Below are 21,013 nucleotides of genomic sequence, written 5' to 3' on the forward strand. Positions count from 1 at the left end.
GGAGAATACCATATTAGTGGTTCACAAATGTGCATTAAATGAATTTGTTTGATCAGTAAGTGGTTTTCTTTCATTCATTCTTTTTTTCTTTACTTTTCTTATTTTTTTGCCTTTTTTTTTTTTTTTTTTTTCCATTTGAATCACAGATGTAAAGCAAGCAGGAATCTGTCACTATTTGTAACACTAATAATCTTCAAGTGTCATGCCATCAACCAGTAAGATTCACTTCATTTTAAGTAAGATATAAGTACACTTATAAGTAGTGCTATTTCAGCCCACTAGAAATCTAAGAGGTCCCACTACAGCAGTATAACAGTCACAAGACTAGTGATGCAGCACTTTAGGAGAGCTTTGCCTGCCTAATCATATTATAAACGTATTCATAGTAGTCCCATGGAAGTCCATGACTGCTGCTATAGTAGGGTACTTAAGCAGTACAAATGAAGCTCACTTTGTCACTAAGGAGAGGCTTTTTAACATTTTCTTTGGCACAGGGGACTCCTGTTACTACAAGTTTTCCATTATGTTTTTCCATACACAAACACCAACCATATATTTTGTCAGATTGACCTTTGTTTGATATTAACTGAGCAACAAAACAAACAAGAACAAAGGCAAGCATCAGCGAGAAAGCATACAGTGTATAAGTACTGTACTAAACACAAGAAAAAATAAAGCAGCAGAAAACTGAGCGAAAAAGGAATATTATTTTCATGTAAAAATGAAGAAAAACAGATTTATTACATATGTTACAAACGCCTTAGTTGAACTCTAGTTACATTCATTTTAATAGTTGTTTGGAGCTGTGCTAAACCTGATTTATCTTTACTCGCTTACATCCCAGAATCTCTAGGTGGGGGGCTGGGGGAGAAAAATCCCTCCCATTGTAAGAATAGACAAAATCGGAGAACACCTCATGAGATTGAATAAGTCTAAAGGACCCAATGACATGCATTCCAGGGTCATGAAGGGAACTTCCCTCCAACCTAAGACAAGGCACACTCTCCATCATATTTGAAAAGTCATGCCTGTCAAAGTTCCTGGTTACTGGAAAAAAGAAAACATCACTTCCATTTTTTAGAAAGGGATAAAGCAAGACACGGGACTACAGGCCAATGAGCTTTACCTCTGTGACTGGAAAGATCATGGAGTAGATCCTCTTAAAAACCGTTAAGGCACATGAAAGATAAGGACAAGATCAGGGACAGCCAGCACGGCTTCATTATTTAATGAATTATGCCTGATCTATCTGGCAGCTTTCTATAACGAAGATGTCTACCTGTGCAAGGCCTTAGACATGATCCCTCTAAGTTGGAGAGATAAAAGTTTGAAGGCTGGACTATTCAGTGAATGAAGAATTGATTGGATGGTTGCAGCCAGAGGGTTGTTGTCAATGGATCTATGTTCAGGCAGAGGCCAGTGATGAGTGGTACACCTCTGGGGTCCATTTTGGGACTAATACTCTTTAGCATCTTTATAAATAACCTAGAAAGTGGGATCAAGTATGTACCCAGCAACTTTACTGATGACACCAAGCTGACCAGTGAAGTTGATAGAATAGAAGGAAGGGATGCCACCCACAAGGACCTGAACAGGCTTGAAAAGTGAGCCCACAGGAATGTTCAACAAGGTGAGTGCAAGGCGTTGCACTTGGGCTGGGGCAATCAGGTTATGTGCACAGTCTGAGAGAAGAACTACTTGAAAGTAGCCCTGTGGAGAAGGACTTCTCCATAGAAGTGTGGGGATTCTGGTGGATAAAAAGCTTGATGAGAACAAATAGTGTGCACTTGTATTCCAGAAAGCCATATGTATCCTGAATGAAAAGTGGGGCGGCTGGCATGGTGAGGGAGGTGATTGTCACCCTCTCCCCTCATAAGGCTCCACATGCAGGCAGCACTCCATCCAGGCCTAGGAACTCCAGCACAAGAATGATGTAGAGTTGCTAGAGTAGATTCAGAGGAGGGCCACAAGGGGGAATAAGAGGGCTGGAGCATCTCTTTTATGAAGGAAGGTAAATGGTGCTAGACTTGCTCAGTTTGGTGAAGGCTCAAGGGAGATCTCATCATGGCCTTTTAGTGCTTGAAGGAAGCTTATAAACAAGCTTTTTACATTGTCTGGCAATGATAGAACAAGGGAGAATGGTTTTCAACTAGAAGAGGGGAGATTTAGATTTGATATTAGGAGTAAAATTTTTATTCAAGTGGTGATGTACAAAAAAAATAAATAATAACAATAATGCCCAGAGAAGCTGTGGATGTCCCTATCCCAGGAAGCATTTAAAGCCAGGTTGGATGGGGCCCTGAGAAGCCTCATCGAGTGGCTGGCAATCCTTCCCATGGTGAGGCATTAGGACTTGATGATCTTTAAGGTCCTCTCCAATGTAAGACGTTCTATGATTCTATGTTCCTATGATTCTGTGAGTCTATGAGTCTATGATTCTGTGATTTACAGAATCGAGAGATCAGTTTCTTTCATGAAAAAAACGTTTTGGATAAACAGAAATAACTAATAATTTATATAATAAGGAAAGATTTATTTCCTCCAGATCTCACTTCATACTTTTTTCCTCTTAAGTTATATAAAATTTGAGTTTCAAGGGTCTTGGATGCTAGTGATGCAGGAAGGTTTCATTGGGATACTTATAAGAACATCAGGACATAAGTTGCTAAAACTCTGTTCAAACAGGTCTCCTGTAAACATCTAGCCTTCCTAGTACTTAAAAAAGCCCAAACAATTAATTACTTCAGTTATTTGACATGACGGAAAGGGATCCTTTACTTGGAGCTCTCTAAAACTATAACACCTGTTAAATATATGGTGTGATTAAAGCCTCCTTGCCAACTTCTGTGGAAGTGCTAGTTAGCCCCTGAATATTTCAGATGACATCTTTGCTAGATATAGAACATATGTTGGCCATTGACTATTGTCCTGAGCATTGGTACTGGTTGCATTTCATTTCAGGACAAGGTCTATAAACTTCAAATATGTGAGCTCCTTTAGATTTCTCTATAGTTTTCATCTCTGTACAATATATTTCCAAGTACACATTATATTTCTTATCTTCATATCATTAAGAATAAGAAAATGTATACATAACTGTATGTAAATGATGATGAAAGATGTAATATATATAATAATTAGAGATATAAAATATGATTAGTAGTATTAAAAGCTATTACTAGGCTAATATACTTTTAGAGGTTTAAAATTTAAAAAGTTGGGTAAAAAAATAATTGCTTAAATAAAGATTCTTCAAGCTTTTCAAGTAAGGGATATTTTGATAATTATTTTTTTTTTTTTTTTACTTTATTTCTTTTTTGTGAGGCTTTACAGTCATGTTTGAATTTGGTTAAAGCTAGTATTTATTCTTTGCATCACAGTGATAAAATGATAACAGGTATCAGAGATGCATTTCAATTTTATCCACTGATTCTGATATTAATTTTCCATTCAAGCAATGAACCCTGGGCCATTTTTCACTCAGGTGGGAAAACGATTGTAGTTTTCAAATTCAGTAATCAAAGTGGGAAAATGGACATCTCTTCATGTGTGAGTAATTGTAGTCCTCCTACACTGGACGCAAAAAAGTCAATATTATTTTTTTAAATGACCATGTAATGAGCCCTTTTATAGTGTCCATCTACTGTAGCATTCTTTCCGAGGAGTGTGATGATTTCTTCTTATTTGCTAGAAATCTGAAGATTAAATAGGAAGTTAGAAGTTAGAATGGTTTAGTTTTATGATTGCTTTTTCAGTGACTTCTTTATTATGCATACTTCACAGAAAAAAGGGTTTTTGGAATACCTTATTGTCTGTTGTCACATAAAGATATCACTAAAATGTCAATAAATATGCAGAAATGTGAAGTTATTCTAATGTGACCTCTTTCAGTATGTGAAAGTATACTGGTGGGAGTGTCACATTCTGGTCAGTTAAAGATTGACAGAATCATACAAGTTACAAGGGGAGAAAGCATACTGTTCACTCCCAACATCTTGTCACAGACTTGATGTAGACAATCCAGTTGAATATCCTCCCTGCCACAAACATTTTTTCCATTCCAAAAAAGGAATGGAAGTCTCCTGTTTTTCCAATATTATTTCTTAAATAATCTATTATAATTGTCAGAAATACAACTGATAAATGCATCAGAACTGATGCCCATCCAAGTAAGATCATGTTTCAGAAAGTGATATGCTGCTCATGCTGCTTAGTGAAAGAGTATGGGAAAGAAACTAGTCAGTGATATTTCTAGCTTTTGTCAGCTGTCAGGAACAAGCTCCCTGAACAATGACTCAAAACTACAAATGGTGTAATCCCTATGATTTTGCCCATTTTCTTTCTGAAGTAACTCTACTTTTTGCTTCCCGTGCACCCAGTGGTTCATATTTAACAACACACTTGTTAAGTCTCTTATTAAGTATGCTATGTCAGAAGTAGATAGGTAACTAGTCAGAGAGATGGCTTTATACCATATCTTTAAGAATCACAATCTAAGATATGTCTGGAAAAATTCAAGATCCATGCAGATAGCACTGGAAGACTGATACAGATTCTGAGAGTCAATCTTTATACATTTTTTGACACATTGCCAGTAGTGTTTCCTAAAGAGCTCTCAGAGTATCAGTCAGGTTTACTCTGAAAGGAGCAAGCTGGTTTGTTATAGAAACGAGAACCCAATAATAAAGTAATGCATGTACAATGTGGAAGATAAAGATTTCTGTATGCTGTAATATGGAAGGGGTCAAAAACATCTGATTACACAGATGCATCTGTCACTGTGTTTTTCTCAAATCATGATAGTATGAAAAGTATGGATTAGTCAAGAGAAATACGCACAATGCATTTTTACTGTTGCATGTTGCTACTTTCTATTTTGATTTGTATTCTTTTTTTTTCTCATAGTTACTAAAATTCTGTTTTTATCATGTTAATGGAACAGCAGGTATCATAAAGGCCCTGGAGAATCTCCTCTATGAGAAAAGGCTGAGTGAACTGGGTCTGTTCAGCCTTGAGAAAAGAAGACTCAGAGAAGATCTTATTAATGTTTATAAATATCTTAAGTGTGGGAGTCAAAGGGACATGGCTAACCTCTTTTCATCAGTCTGTGGGAACAGGAAAAGGGGAAATGGCCATAAAAGGGAATTTAGGAAGTTCCGCATTAGTATGTGAAGGAATTTCTTCACAGTAAGGGTGATGGAGTACTGCAACAGGCTGCCCAGGGAGGTTGTGGATTCACAGAATCTTAGAGTGTCTTGGGTTGAAAAGGACCTCAAAGAGCACCTAGTTTCAACCCCCCTGCTATGTTCAGGGTTCTGAGGTTTAGATTGTGTTATATCATGTGTATACAATAGTATAAAAATTGTGTGGACCAATTATTTTCAATAGAACAAATGTCTGTTTGCCTCTCAGATATGTAAGCATTTGTCTTGTTTTCAGAGTAGAAATGTAAGATCAAATCTGTGCTGTTCCAATGTATCAGTACCCACACTGCAGAATATTAAACTGAGCTGTTCAGTTTGCAGTTTGTCATTTGACTTGTTTTAAGTTGTATAGTTTAATGAGCACATTAGATAGTACAAATGAGAGGGAAAAATTGTCATAGAACCATAGAATGGCCTGTGTTGAAAAGGACCAAAAAGATCATCTTGTTTCAATCCCCCTGCTATGTGCAGGGTCACCAGCCACTAGACCAGGCTGCCCAGTGCCACATCCAGCTTGGCCTTGAATGCCTCCAGAGATGGGGCATCCACAACCTCCTTGGCCAACGTGTTCCAATGGGACATCACCCTCTGTGTAAAAAACTTCCTCCTAATACCTAACCTAAATCTCCCCTGTCTTAGTTAAAAACCATCCCCCTTGTCCTATCACTATCCACCCTCGTAAAGAGCCATTCTCCCTCCTGTATATATGCTCCTTCAAGTACTGGAAGGCCACAATGAGGTCTCCTCAGAGCCTTTTCTTCTCCAAACTAAACAAGACCCATTCCCTCAACCTTTCTTCATAGGAGAGGTGCTCCAGACCTCTGATCATCTTAGAGGTCCCCCACTACCAAGAGCTCTGTGTCTTTCTTGTGCTGGAGTTCCCTGTCCTGTACACAGAACTCCAGATGGGGCCTCACAAGAGCCGAGTAGAGGGGGACAATCACCTCCCTCTCCCGGCTGGCCACTCCTCTTTTAATGCAGCCCAGAACACAGTTGGCCTTCCAGGCTGCAGGCGCACATTGCTGGCTCATGTCCAGCATCTCATCCACCAGGACCCCCCATCCTTCTCTGCAGGGATGCTCTCAAGGGGTTCTTCTCCCAGTTTGTATAAACACCTGGGATTTCCCTGGCCCAAGTGCAGCACCCTGCACTTGGCCTTAATGAACCTCATTAGGTTCACAGAGGCCCACTTCTCCATCTCATCCAGGTCCGTCTGGATGGTTTCCCTTCCCTCCAGTGTATCAACTTCACCACTCAACTTGGATTCTCCTTTTCTGGAGATATTCAAGACCTGTCCAGATGACGACCTGTGTAGCGCGCTGCAGGGGACCTGCTATATCAGGGGGGTTGGACTTGATGATCTCTGGAGGTCCCTTCCAGCCCCTAAAATTCTGTGTTTCTGTGATCTGTACAAATGGGGTGTCAAAATCTATTCCCTAAGTGCATATCTAATCCCCTAAGTAATATCTAATCTGTGTCCATCAATTTTTTGTAGAAATTTGTTTCCATAGTCAGGTTTCCATTGTGTTTATCCATGTGGCACATGACTTGCCATTCACTTTTCACTTGCACATGAAAAACAGCACGCCAGCAGAAGAAGAGCTGTACAAATAAATTCCATCTGCTCCAGTTTGTAAGTCAGCTTTGTAAGGGGCCCAACTTAAATGCTTCTTTGCAAACATATATAATATGAGAAATTATAAAGAGGAGTTGGAGACATGCACACACCTGCAGGGTTGTGAAATTATTGTCATTACAGAGATGTGGTGGGATGGCTTCTGTGATTGAAATGTTAGAATGGAAAGATACATGTTCTTTAAGAAGAGCAGGCAGGGGAGACGAGGAGGAGCTGCCCTTTGTGTCAGTGATCAGCTGGTGTGCCTGGAGGTGTCTGGAGATCAATGAGCAGCTGATAGAGAGTTTATGAGTCACGATTGAAGGGAGAACAGGGAGAGGCTGAGGTCTGCTATAGGTCATATGACCAGGAAAATCAAGTAGATAATACCCTCTATAAACAGATAAGAGCAGCTTCACATTCACAGACCTAATTCAGCCATCTCAACATCAATCCAGGAGATTCCTGGAATGCACTGATAACTTCCTTCTCAAAGTGATACAGAAATCAACAGGAGAGGTGCTGTACTGGACCTTGTTCTAACTAAAAGGGAGGGGCTAGTGGAGAATGCGAAGGTTAAAAGTGGCCTTGACTGCAGTGAGCACGAAGTAATAGGGTTCAAAATCCTTAGGGCAGTGAGATCCTGCACAGTAAGATCACAAACCTGGACTTCAGGAGAGCAGACTCCTGCTCAAGGAAAGATAAAACCCCGACAGAACTAAACCTGGCCAGGAATGTCAAGGGCAACAAGAATGGCTTCTGCAGATACTTTAGTGATAAAAGGAAGAGCAGGGAAAAAATGGCACTCTCCTGAAAGAAACAGAAGACCTAGTTATCCAGGGTTATGAAACAGGCTGAGGAACTCAGTGGCTGTTCTGCCATTGTCTTTGTCAGCAAATGCTCTAGCTGCACCACCCAAGTCACAGAAGGTAAACACAGGAATTGGAAAAATGAAGACCTCCTTGCAGTAAGAGACTACCAAGTGCAAGATCATCTAAGGAACCTGAATATACACAAGTCCATGGAACCTGAGCAGATTCATGTGAGGGCCCTCAGGAAACGGGCAGATTGAGTTGCTGAGCCACTATATGTTGCTTACTTATATCATTTATAAGACGTTTTGGGGCAGCCCAGTGAAGTTCCCAGTGACTGGAAATGGTGAAACATAACCCTTCATTTTCAAAAAGGGGAAAAAAGAAGACTCAGGCTAGTCAGTCTGATCTCTGTCAGCCTGGTAAGCCAGGGAAGATCATGGAGCAGACCCTCCTAGAACTGGTCATGGATTGTATATATCATGCATCCAAGTTGTCAGCTACTACATATGTGTTTATGCGATGTTTATGTGTGCAGTGTTTGGGAGTATGGTGGGAATACTTCTCCAGAGTTACCTGGGAACAGTAGCAGTTTTGCCTCCTTGGAGTAGTTGGATCTGACATGATACATTTTCCTAAGCAAAAGTAGTGATTTTTATTTTTTTTTTCAGCTTACTAGCATTCAGAAAGAAAATTAATAAACAAACAAACAAACAGTAAAACTAGAATTTTGTTCTCAGTGTCCACTGCTTTTCCTTGCTGCAGTCATTGAGCCATCTGCAAAATAAATAAAAAAATGTATGTCGAGCTTGTAGCATTTTTATGTTTTTTAAATGGTAAGAAATAACTGTGTAAGGTATACCACAAATAGATTTTCAAGATCATTCACTAAACTGGGAAGTGTAACGTAGCCGGTGTAGCCAAATAAGGTGAATTTCTCTACCTATTTTTTGGATGATACATGAATTAATCTTTTTAGTTTGGCATAGTTTCTGCAGAAATGTTAGAAAACAGCATTAATTTGAAGAACTAATATTCCATTGGAATGCTCTGATTCAAAGTTCTTTACTTGACTCATGGGACAATGCTCAATGCCCATTGTGCTCTATACACCACATATGGTAACTGACGGGTCACTGAGTGTAAGCTCTTACCTTCACTGTAAGGGGGGGCTGCTTAAAATAAATTTTAAACTCACAATACATTTATTTAATATAGTAAGGGACTAGCTTCAGTGCCCTGACTTTCTCATTAAAATAATTATTGCATCCAGTGTTGAATGTGAACTATTGTGTGTTATGACAGTGCATTTGTCTACAAAGTCATTGAACTCCTGGAAGCTATTGTAGCTCATTTCTATAGAAAACTTTTTATTATCTTGACTGTGAAGGGGAGTGGGAAAGAAGGGAATTCTGCCTTTCCTGTATTCTGCATTTATTAAACATCATGTAAAAAGAAAGCATTTTAAACACATAAAAGCTTTTACATGCACTCTGTGTCCAAGGGAACATGGTAATTTTTTTTCTGCTACTTTAGCAGTACGCATGTGGCAATGGTATTATAAAAAATAGGTCAGAACCATTTCAGACTTAACAAAGCTAGAACCTTTTCATAAAGTGCTAAGAAAACTATTTTCCTTGTATTTTCTTATGTTTCTCGACTACAAGTTATGCACATATTTAAAAATTTCTAAATGGCATTACTTCATATGTGTTGAAAAGATTGGAAATATTTCACACTGCTTTAATGTCTACTGGCTGGAATGAAATCAGTACCACAAAACCCTGTTTACCAGATGAATATTCTTATGCATTGTGCAAGGCTGGTTAAATCAAATGACCTCGGGAGTTACTTGTGGTCATAAATCGATTATCTGTCTTTAGAAATATTTTCTTTTTTAATTTTGGGGTTTGATTAAAAAATTTCAAGTCAAATGTTTGTTCACATAGTCCACACACAGTCAAAACTCTGTTCTTAAGACGTAATGGAGTATCCAGTTTTTACCTCCTACAAACCCTCAAAATTCCAACTTAACCATCTTGTTTATCATCAGCTACTCAAGTATGCTCATAATGATTTCAGTCACCCATATATACTGCTGCTTAGTTGATTTAATGTTCTGTTTATGTGCTTTACTTGCTTTTTGCTTGGACTGCAGGTTTCTGAGACTAGGTTTAACTTGTACATTTAATGTGATGTAGTTGTTATCACTAGTCGGTGCTTAAGGGCTCTGCAACAGCATGAGGTTTATGAAAATCTAATGAAAATTTCAGAGACATGCAACCTAAGGACCAACTTTACAGACTGTTTTAGAATGAAGATATCTTACTCCTTTGAATTTTTACTTCTGAATAGAGCAGGGAGTGAAAAAAATTGATGCAAATATCCTGTGATTGAGTCAGTAGTGATGTGACTGTCACAGAGAAACATAACTGGCTAATGTTATTTGCATGAATGCCAGAAGCTCTACAGGACACCTGCTGTCTAATTTACAGAAATAGAGGTTGTAATGACCCAATGTAGGTTTCACTGCTCACCTCAAAGGTATTTTCTTTTTCAAGCTCTGTATTTAGACATCAATAATGAAAAGGATCAAAGACAATTTGAGATGAAAATTGGATAAAATTATTTTTATGTTTACAAATGGTATAGAAATGTATTTTTATAATTATTTTGTGTGAAATATAAATAGATAATATTATGTTGTACATAATATAATTGTGTATATACATGCACACAAAATTTTAAAAAATACACTACAAAGTATTTTGTGAATAAAATCATTGGAAAGTGTGATTGAGAAAAGCTCCTGCACTAAGGCAAACTTGCAAATGTTTGCAGTGATTTTCATGTTTATTAGTAAAACTACAAATATAAATTAAATTCAAATTAAAGCAAAATTAAATCAGAACTTATGACAAGAACTACTTTATTGCTTAATTGTAAAATAAGCCATCAAAATAATTTGAATTTTTTTAAAAAGGCTCACTCGTGTTTCCTAAGATGATGAAAAATACTGGCAAGGTACGATGAAACACCATGTAAATGTTTTTAACAAAGATTTAATAGCAGTTTGGTTCCCTCAAGTGCTGAAAACATATTCTTTGCAAGTTTCTTGAGAAACTAATTATGAGTGAGAGTGGCAGGAATGTTTTTTCTTCTTCTAATCTCTGAGAAAAAAAAAAAAAGAAGAACAATAAAGAAGAACAATTTGTGTAGAATAAGAAGTATTACATAGTTATTGAAGGAAATCTGACAGCCCCTCAACCACAAATAATGCTTCTTTTTGCCTAATAAATCAACTAATTTTCAAAGATAAATTTATCAAATATTTTTTATTCAATCTTGAGCACATTAAAAAGCTTTACTTCAGTAACAGAAACCTTCCCATATAGTATTCTAAGCAGCTTTAATTTATTGTTATTTCCAACCAAACTCAGCATCTGTATTTCTTAAGTAGAAGAAATTATTCCAATATTTCCTAGCATATATATTTAAAATTTTAAAAATGTAAATTAGAAGACTGAGTAAGTCTTCACTGGGCAATATGACTGCTGGAATAAATTTGAATAGACACGGCACATCGTTCTAGTTAACAAACAGGAATAAATTATCCAAGACTTTAAGTAGGACAATCATTCAGACACGTTAGAGTAGAATTTATCCTAACTGATATTTAAAAATTGAGACTTTCCATTAAGTGAAGAGATGTTCTCAAAAATGTTTAATCCAGTCTGTATCAGCCAATCAGTTTTTCTATGCTGAATGTACATGATTAGCTTGGATTTATGTAACTTTTTCTTTTAGATTTCTAAGGCAACTGAGCAAGAAAATTCCTATCTACAGCTATTGATACACAGGGTTTTGAAACTTGCAGGTTTAGATAGACTTAAAGTCACAGGCTTGTCTAATTCCCTAGTATGAAATATAGTCCTGAAAGTAGCAGAGAAGTTGCTTTGCATTTACCCTTCTGTTAGAAAGTAATTTTCAGAGCTCTTCTAACTTATTGTGGTGTGTGGGATAATTCAAGGGAATCGTGATTTCTCATTGTCTCATTCTTGAAATCCATGATTTAGATCACACTCAAGTGCTGCTTGTGGATGGGTTATTTATTTAGTTTCTTTCTAATGTTGCTATTTGCAGTAATAAGGATATATTTTATAACATGCTATCTGAAAATAACTTTTTTTTTCTGAATAATAGCCTTATAAAGGATAAACTTAGAACACAATATCTGAAAATAACTTTCCTTACCACTCTTCTGCATAAATGACTAAGTAAACTGATGGGGAAAAAAATAAAATGGAAAAAAAGAAAAAAGAGGTTCTCCTTTATTGTACAATTATTGTTTATTACCCTTGGGCCAAAATTTGACTTTCCACTGAACAAGGCTGCTTTTAAGATATACCATGTAGAGAAAAAAAGCAGACATAAGCAAGAGTTAATTCCTGAAAACTATAGCTTCTACACTATGTCATGCTAACACGTATAACACATTTACACACTTGAGTGGACGCTTTCTGGTGGTTGACAGAATCTAACACCCTTTTTTCTTTGTCAGATGCATTGTTATTAGACTGGCTAGTTTATGTGCTTGTGTGCACGTTCATAAATCCTCACTTTTTTCTCTGTTCTAGGAAAATTCTTACTTATTTCGTATAACTTTTGTTATATGTCTAATCAGAACACCCTTTGTTAAAAGATTGTCTAATGAAATAAAGAAAACTACTTTCCACTGTTAATTAGTCACAGTTAGATATGTGGAAATTTTTAAAAAGGAAAAATATTTTAAGCAGATAGATTGAGGGTCATTTTAGAAGACACTTCTGTGTTCACTGTTTGTATTATTGCTTGATAACTGATGAGTCATCAGGTCACTGAAACTATTACAGGTATTCAGTTTAAATGTGGTACAAAATCAGGATTTTGTTCAATTCAGTAAGTGACTCTACGTTTCAGTAAAGTCTGAGGAAGTTTCTCACAGTTTGTGAGAGAAATGTGGCTAAGATGACTCATTTGACTGAAAGTGTGTATTAGCAATGAGACTTGGTGGCCAGAAGCAAAATTCTACAGTAAGCATGCAGAGCTGTAGAAAGGAGAACATTCTTTCTTTAGATTTTTTTTTTTTTAAAATCAATTCTGGATAATATGACAGAAATTAAAATCCTTGATATTATCTGTACTGTTTAACAAATAATCCAATGGAAAAGCTACAGAATTTCTACTACATCTATGAAATCTTTCTACAGGGGAAAATTTATTCTTAAAGTTACGTATGTTTTTGGTCCCATTGAAGAAGCACTGAATGTAGTTCTTAGTTCTACACTTTTTTTTATTACAAATATTGCTTATCGTTAGCATGTACATGCTCCTAAAATCTGTGTGGAAACTGACTTGCTAAGTGGAAATCTTCCTAAAAATACTTATAATCTAAATTAGAATTCCATTACTCTGAGTTCTATTTCTCCATGCTTTTTTTTTGTTTGTTTGTTTTGTTTTTCCTTCTCACTAAACAATAAAAAAGTAGTACTTGTATTGAAAGGAAAATGTTAACATCATTTGCCATTAGTCAGAAGTGTAACTTCATTAAAGCAGAAGGCCGTGTAATCCCAACAGGAGCTCTCTGCAGGAAATACTTTATTCTTACTTAGCATATCTGTGAATTCTATCAGCATTAGTGTCTTTCACAATGTTTGTTTCTTCTGAATATTTATGAAGGACTGTCCAGTGACCTGTTTAGCATTGCCAGGTTTGTTCTCCCTTAACAGACTCTCAAGTAGAGTGTAATCAGAAGACTCATTCTCTCTCAGCAGCAGCAATCAATATGGCAGAGGCCAAGGAAATGCCTTCAGAAATGAGATTTATATCAGTAAAATGGAGGAAAAAAATAAGTGTAGAGTTATAACTCACAAAAAGAAAAGCACCAAACTGTAAGAAACAACAATCTCTTTAATTTTTGTGTAAGCAGTTCACCACATTATAACTCTGTGCCACAAAAAAGTTATCTGCAGAAAACAAAAATACTGTGTTAATAATGAATTTACAGAGCTTTTGAGGTCAGAGAAACATTATTATCATGGTTTACTTCCCAGGAAGTAAATGTTAATTTTACAGATTAACTCATATAAAAAATAAAACTAAGCTCTTCCTGGAAGTCCTGTGTGTAATGTATATCAACACAAAAGCTTCAAAATTCCTTTCCAGTTAAATCCTTGTCTGGACTCTAAGTTTCTACCATTCAATACCTTTGCATAGATAAGTTTGAAACTGTATATATCTTGCAAGGGCAAATGCCCTTGTGATTAACTTTTTTTCTTCTGAGTCTCAAAGTCATCCTGAATTCTGAGTTTCATGTGTACATGTAGCTTAGATTAATGATGCTGGATGTGAATTAGAGGTATCAATTTTTTCCCCTTCTCTGTCTTGCCTGTATACTAAAAACCACAATTTCATTTTTTCTACAGCATATGTTTAATTTTACTCATATTATTAGCAAAAATAAATCTAATGAAATTTAGTGTCATAAGAAGGCATTGAACAAGCAAAATAAAGATCTAGGCAACTCTGATGAACACAATTGCATTCTTATAGATTTCCTGGAAAAGAATAATCATCAATCAGCTCTATTAATCATTAAATTCTAATTTATATCATTAGTTGTTTTAAACTGATTGTTTAAAGTAAAAAACAAAGCTGTATATATATATATATACATATATAAAATAATACTTTTAAGTATTAGGCAGTAGGTTATGAAAAATCTTTCACTTCAGGAAAACCATTTAAAGAATAGTCAAGGTCACTTGACTATGATAAGGCTAAAGCAACCATTTATTTGACCTGAAGTTGAGGGATACTAGTAAGTTTCAAAACAAATAGATATAAATGGTGTCAGATTTTGTACAGAAGAGAAAAAAAAAAGTACTCGCAGAATTAGCACATGAAGGAAAAGTGAGAAGTTTGCCTGATATCTCTTGATAATATGGAAAGCTCTGAGTGACAGTTAAGAGAGCTTGAATCTAAGAGAAAAGAGCTTTTCCTGCTATTTGACCTTTGTCTTGCTCATTGAGAGAGAAATTTGGTGAACTGGTTTTATTATGTAATTGTCCTCAAAAGCATATCAGTTCCTAATTTTCCTCACTCAATTAGGATAAAAAGGACTAAATTGTTCTCTGAAAACAGAGCCTGTTCAGATTATTATGTAATATCACATTCAATCAATTCTGATATAATAAAGCCAAACTTTTGGATTCTCAAATCCAGTCATATACACAGAAAACAATTATGTATTTAGGATAAAAAGGTTAAATTCTTTAGTTCACACTACTTTAAGAAAAGCGAATAAGTTTTGCCTCTTCATGATGATAACAATGACCTTTGTTTTCTGTAACATCCAAGGGACTTAACATGAATTTCCAAAATTGGTTTAAGCTGTTAGCCTATGCTACTACCAAGAAAAAAGTGTGTAACAGGGAAGCTCTGCTATTTTTTCTGCATTGTCCATTATATGCTTTTTTTTTTTTTTTTTTTTTTTTTTCCCATTTATTACCTGTAGCTATGCATTATCTGAGTCATTTCAGCTCAATTCCTAGAATACATACAAGGACGATAAGGAATGTACATGAAAGTGGCAGGGGTGAAGGAAGACCGGTAAACATTTTTTAAATCAATGCCCTGCAGTTAGGAAGGTGTAAACTGTCTTGCAAATAGAGCTAAAAGAGCTAAAAGAGCTTTGAGGCATACTTTTATGGGCAGGAATACTTTCACACCTCTCTATCTAAATATCTACTTCTGTATCTAGATATCTAAAGGGGAATGATTCTTTTCAAAAACATAACAGAAAGGTTATTCACTCTAATCAACCCCTATGGGAAGATTTTGAAAAAGGCATTTTGAAAATTAAACATATCACTTACTCAACTGTAAAGACAAAGGTCTAAATTTAATATCACTTCTTTCATTTTTCCTCAGTTTGGGGCAATATGGCTTATACCAGACATTCTAACAGAATGCTGCATAGTTGGCTGAGAACTGACTCAAAGGGAAGCTTTATTCCATAGGTTGATCAACACTGATTCCTACAGCAGACTTTTTCTCTTGGAAGTCTACCATACTAGTATACTACTACCATACTACCATACTACTGACCATACCATACTACCAGTCTACCATACTACCATACTACTGACCAGCTTTCATGCTCTCAAGCTGACAAGATCACAGCACAACATTACGTGGCTGCACATCATATAAACCCTGCAGACTTTAGGTGATGTTACAGAAAACCAACAATCCATTCTAACAGAAGACCATAATGATCTTTACACCTTTGAAAAGCAGCATACTGTTTGAAATACAATTATGAAATTCTGCGAGGAAGGATAATATGTTATATTTGGGTGAGCAACTACATTTTGCATGTTTAGGACATAGCACTCAGTATACATGTATTACTTACAGGTGCTGATGAGAAATTATCATTTGTAGTGACTAAAATCAGCTGGTATATAAAAATACATTTGCAGTGATACATGGAGGTATACCCGTGTACGAAAAGTTTCAACTTTTCAGTGCCCAATTACAGTAATTAAATAAATTGTATACAATTTTTAAGAACAATTACGTGCTGACAAGAAGCATGCTGAAAAACTGATAGATGGAGTAATATTATTTTTGGGTAAAAGTGATATTGGAGAGAAAGTATCTACATAGTATCTACATACATAGTATCTAGATACAGATATTGCAGATGAAATGTTGCCTTCTCCAGAACTTAAGCAATTGAAAGTAGGATTCATTTTCCTCATTTTTCTTATGAGAATTAAGAGAAGAGGTATTTTATTTTTTTTTAAAGCAAGTAAGATAAGCTTTTGCTTTTTATCCTGTAGTCCTTTGATATTTTTTTCCCTCTAGACTATGAGAAACCTGGATTAGTCTCCTTTTCTGCTTGAATAGATTTACAGATTTTCACCGTTTGTGAACATGCCTTTCTCTGCAGAGTATTCTCTACTCTATAAAAAGGATGCACAAAGAATTTATTTTAGTTAACCTAAAATATTTTTGTATCTATTCAAATGAATGTGAAGAATTGAATAGGATATTTACAAGGAGATTAAAAATATAAAAGAATGAAGGATGTATTCAAACATAGGCATTATCTACTGAATAGATTCTAACATTGCATCCATTCTGTATCCCAATGACTATATTTATACAAAATTATGAACATGCCAAAGGGTTGAGACATATAGCATACAATGAACAGCTTAGAATCAGTGGCTTATGCCCATGGAGATAACTTTAATGTCAAAATACTTACGAATAATCTCAATGAAATTTTCACTTTAGTTCCTGAAATTTTTATGTGTATCTGCTCCAAAGTGAGTTGAAGAACTATCAGGAAGATCTTTACTGTTAAACAGGCATAGGAAAGAAACAGATTTTCAGTGACTGATTGCTATTAAAAGTAAGGAGGCCTATATTGTAGAATTATTGGATTTCCAAGTAGAAACATAAGGGAACAAGATTTTGAGTTTATTTAAAAAATAACCATTTTGACCCATAAGTAACTATTTTTCATGAAACAAATAATATTTAGTATAGCAATAGGATAAGTGCTGAAGTACAAAATAGTAAAAAATAATCCAGGAGACAGTGCAGAAGAATGCTGTGTATATTTTATATAAAGTAATATTTCAAACTCTACCTTACACCTGAGCAGGAACTTTCAGCATCAGAAATTTTGTATCAGAAACACATACCCAGTTCACAGTTTCTCATCAGCTGTGTCCATGAAGTGCTCCACTCAGTACTACAGCTCATATAAAATAAACATGCTTCATTTTAATGACACTTGTGCTTGCTTTTTGATGAATACTAAGAAGAAAAGAAAAAGTTATCTAAAGACTTGAATTTTACCTCTTTTTGTTAAACCAACATTGCAGCCATGTGCTGCTTTTCCACAAAAGATGATTGATTTAGTTATGACAGCCAATGCTATCTAAACTATATTTTCCAAAGTTTTACTAAAGGTTTTGTTGCTGGGGAAAGAGCTTTAGACAATCAGTTTGTTTCTAAGACTACATCTGCATGCACAACCCAAAGCTTTGTTGGAATTGCTGTCATGAGCTATGTACAATCAAATTTGAGACACGGAGAAGCAGTATAACTGTGGAGATGATGCTATCCTGAAACTCAAAACCTGCAGTTCAGCACAAGTAATAAGGCTGCATGGAGCTTTGCACCAATGTATCACAGTGCTCCTAGTAAGAAGTTCTCTCAAAACCTCTATGAATAATTTCACCGTACTGCATTTCTGCTCCCTGACTCTCAGTTAACAAGTTTTGATAAAAAAGATCTGTCCTTTTTTCCCCTTCTTTCTTACTTGAAATATCATCTGAAAGCACTTGTAGAACTCCTTATCTGACTGACTGTATTATTTGTATTTTAGAGTCCTTCTTTACTATGATTTAATGAAGAAGTCCCTAGGAGGTAGACCAGAACAATTCCACACATTTACTGTGTAACTGAGACAGATATGTCAAGTGGCTTGCCTGAAATCTATGGCAAAAGATGAAATACCACAATTCCTATTTTAGTTCCTTAATAAAAAAAAAAAAAATGGTAAAGCTATTCTCTGTTCCTAGACAGATCTTGATTTTCCTGTTTTATGGGCATATTTTATCCATAAATAAAAAATGAATTATCTCACGTCAAAACATTTTTCTCTGTGCGGTATCACAAGTTAGGGAACTACGCAAATGGAAATGCTGAGAGTTATGTGTGTGTACCATGACAGGAAGTTCCTAGTTCTGAAGTTTATTTTCTGTGATCACGAGTCACTTTTCCTTTTATTTGAATAAGACTTTGATAATTCTTTTTGCCATTTGTATAAACTTCAAGAATGAAATTCAAAAAGATTCAGATATGAATTGTGCTGCTTTTGCTGCTACTAATTTCAACAGCTGGAAGGGAACAGAGCTCTGCAATAAGTCTGTGAGCTTATTTACTCCATAGAAAAACAGGTGTTACACTAGAAAAGTAAGTGAAGTAAATTTTTTTTGCCTATAACTAACTGAACTGGTTTCTTTGTGTTGTGGTTTAACCCGGCAGGTGTTTCCCCCATTTCCTGTGGGACGGGGGGAGAGAATTAAAAAAAACAAACAAACACCACAAAGTAGAACTCATGGGTAGAGATAAAACTATTTACTAGCATAAAGAAAATGACTCTGACTATATATATATGTAAAGTCATAGAATAGCACAGATTGGAGAAGACCTCAAAGATCATCAAGTCCAACTGCAAACTAACCATACTACCCTGACAATTCTCTGCTAAATTATGTTCCTGAGCATCACATCCAGATGGTTTTTAAACACATTGAGGGATGGTGACTCAACCACCTCCCTAGAGAGTCTATTCCAGTGCTTAACAACCCTTTCTGTAAAGTTTTTCCTGATAGCCAACCTAAACTTACCTGGTTCAAATTGAGGCCATTTCCCCTCATCCTGTCACCTGTCACCAGTGAGAAGAGACCAACCTCACTCTTGTTGTAAGCACCTTTCAAGTATTGGAAGAGAGCAATAATGTTTATAAAAAGTAAATAGGTGAAACATAAGAAAACTGAATACAGTGATGACTGCTGAATGTAAACTAGGGTCTCAATATGTGACATGGCAAGAAACAAAGAAATCTGAAAAAGGAAATGGCGATAAATTGATGTTCAATTTTGATTTCACAGTATAAGAAAAATAATTTCCTCAGTGGAATTGTGTGATCTTTATGCTGCTTTGATTATGTAACTTAAGTATTTATACAACTAATGAATGTACAGATGTTATGGTATAGCAGAGAGCTTGGCTACGTAGTTGTTACACCAAAGCAGAAATGATAGGCACACACCCACATCCTGGACTTGCACAAAAAACTCCACAAAAAAGTGGATCTCCAGATGAGATCCTTCCCCACCGGTAGTCAGCTCTTAAATGGGTCTAGAAGAGGTGGAGCCAGGCTCCACCCCTTCCAGCAGCACAGGTGAATTGCCTTCACCTGTGCTCCTGTGGCTGACTCATTGCTCGCCTCAGGTGATCAATCAGAGGTTCAGGCTGTGATTCAGCAGTTCCCATACAGTATTGTAATGTTTAAGGAATTTGATCACCAAAGACTTAACTACTGAAAGCTACTCTAGCTAATGTCAAGGGATCTTAAGAACATAATCTAAACAGTAATATAAATCTATTCATATAGGTTTTGAAGTGTTCACTATGCTTGAAGGAGAATTATAATTACACCTAGGGTTGTAAGTCGAAGAACTTGAAAACAGAACAGATGCTATTGTATGAAATTAAACAAACATTACAAAAGTTTCTGAGAAAGACAAATCAAAATTTAAAAAAAAAAAAAAAAAAAAGAAAATTCACCTTTATAATTTTTGCTTTCAGGTGGAAATGGAATGTCTAGATGCTTCTGACAGTTGCTTGCTTAAAATCATAGAATCATAGAATGGTTTGTGTTGGAAGGGACCTTTAAGATTCCAACCCTCCTGCTATAGGCAGAGACACCACCTTCTACACCAAGTTGCTGAAAGTCCCATCCAGTCTGACCTTGAATGTTTCCAGGGAGGGGTCACTCACAACCTCACTGGGCAACCTATTCCTGTGCCTCATCAGTATCACAATAAAGAATTACATCCTAATACCTAGTCTAAACTACTTTCTTAAAACCTTAGGCTTAAAGCCATTTCCCCTTGTCCTGTTGCTACCTCTCCTCATAAAAAGTCTCTCCCCAGCTTTCCTGTAGGCCCCCTTCAAGTATTGGAAAGCTGCTCTAAGTTCCCACTGGAGCTTTCTTTTCTCCAGTAGTCTGAAGTGTCCCAGTTCTCTCAGCCTGTCTCCACAGGGGAGCTGCTCCAGCCTTCTCATAATTTTTGTGGCCTTCCTCTGGACCCACTCCAACAGCTTGATGTCCTTACGTTAGAGGGCTCCAGAACTGGACATGGTACTCCAGACAGGGTCTCATGAGAGTGTAGAAAAGAGGGGCAGAATCACCTCCCTCAATTTGCTGGTCAGGCTTCTTTGGATGCAACACAGGATGCGGTTGGCCTTCTGGACTGCAATTGCACACTACTGGCTCACGGTAAGTTTTTCATCAACTGACACCATATTCCTGTGTTTGTGAAATGTAGCACAATGAGCACTTCACAAGAACTGTATTTGTCTGGAGTAAAAGTAGGTTTTGCCAGTGATTTTGTGAATAATTTACATAATTTATGTTTATTTGATCTTTCTACTAAAATGGCATATTAAAATATTAAATACACGTGTGACAAAAAACCTGTTTTTCTCTTATTTCTTTTCCATTTTAATAAAGGACTTGTTTTACC

Source organism: Centrocercus urophasianus, unplaced genomic scaffold, assembly GCF_019232065.1.
Source record: "Centrocercus urophasianus isolate 14NV4802_14NV808 unplaced genomic scaffold, USGS_Curo_1.0 seq_9, whole genome shotgun sequence".
NCBI classification, from domain to species: domain Eukaryota; kingdom Metazoa; phylum Chordata; class Aves; order Galliformes; family Phasianidae; genus Centrocercus; species Centrocercus urophasianus.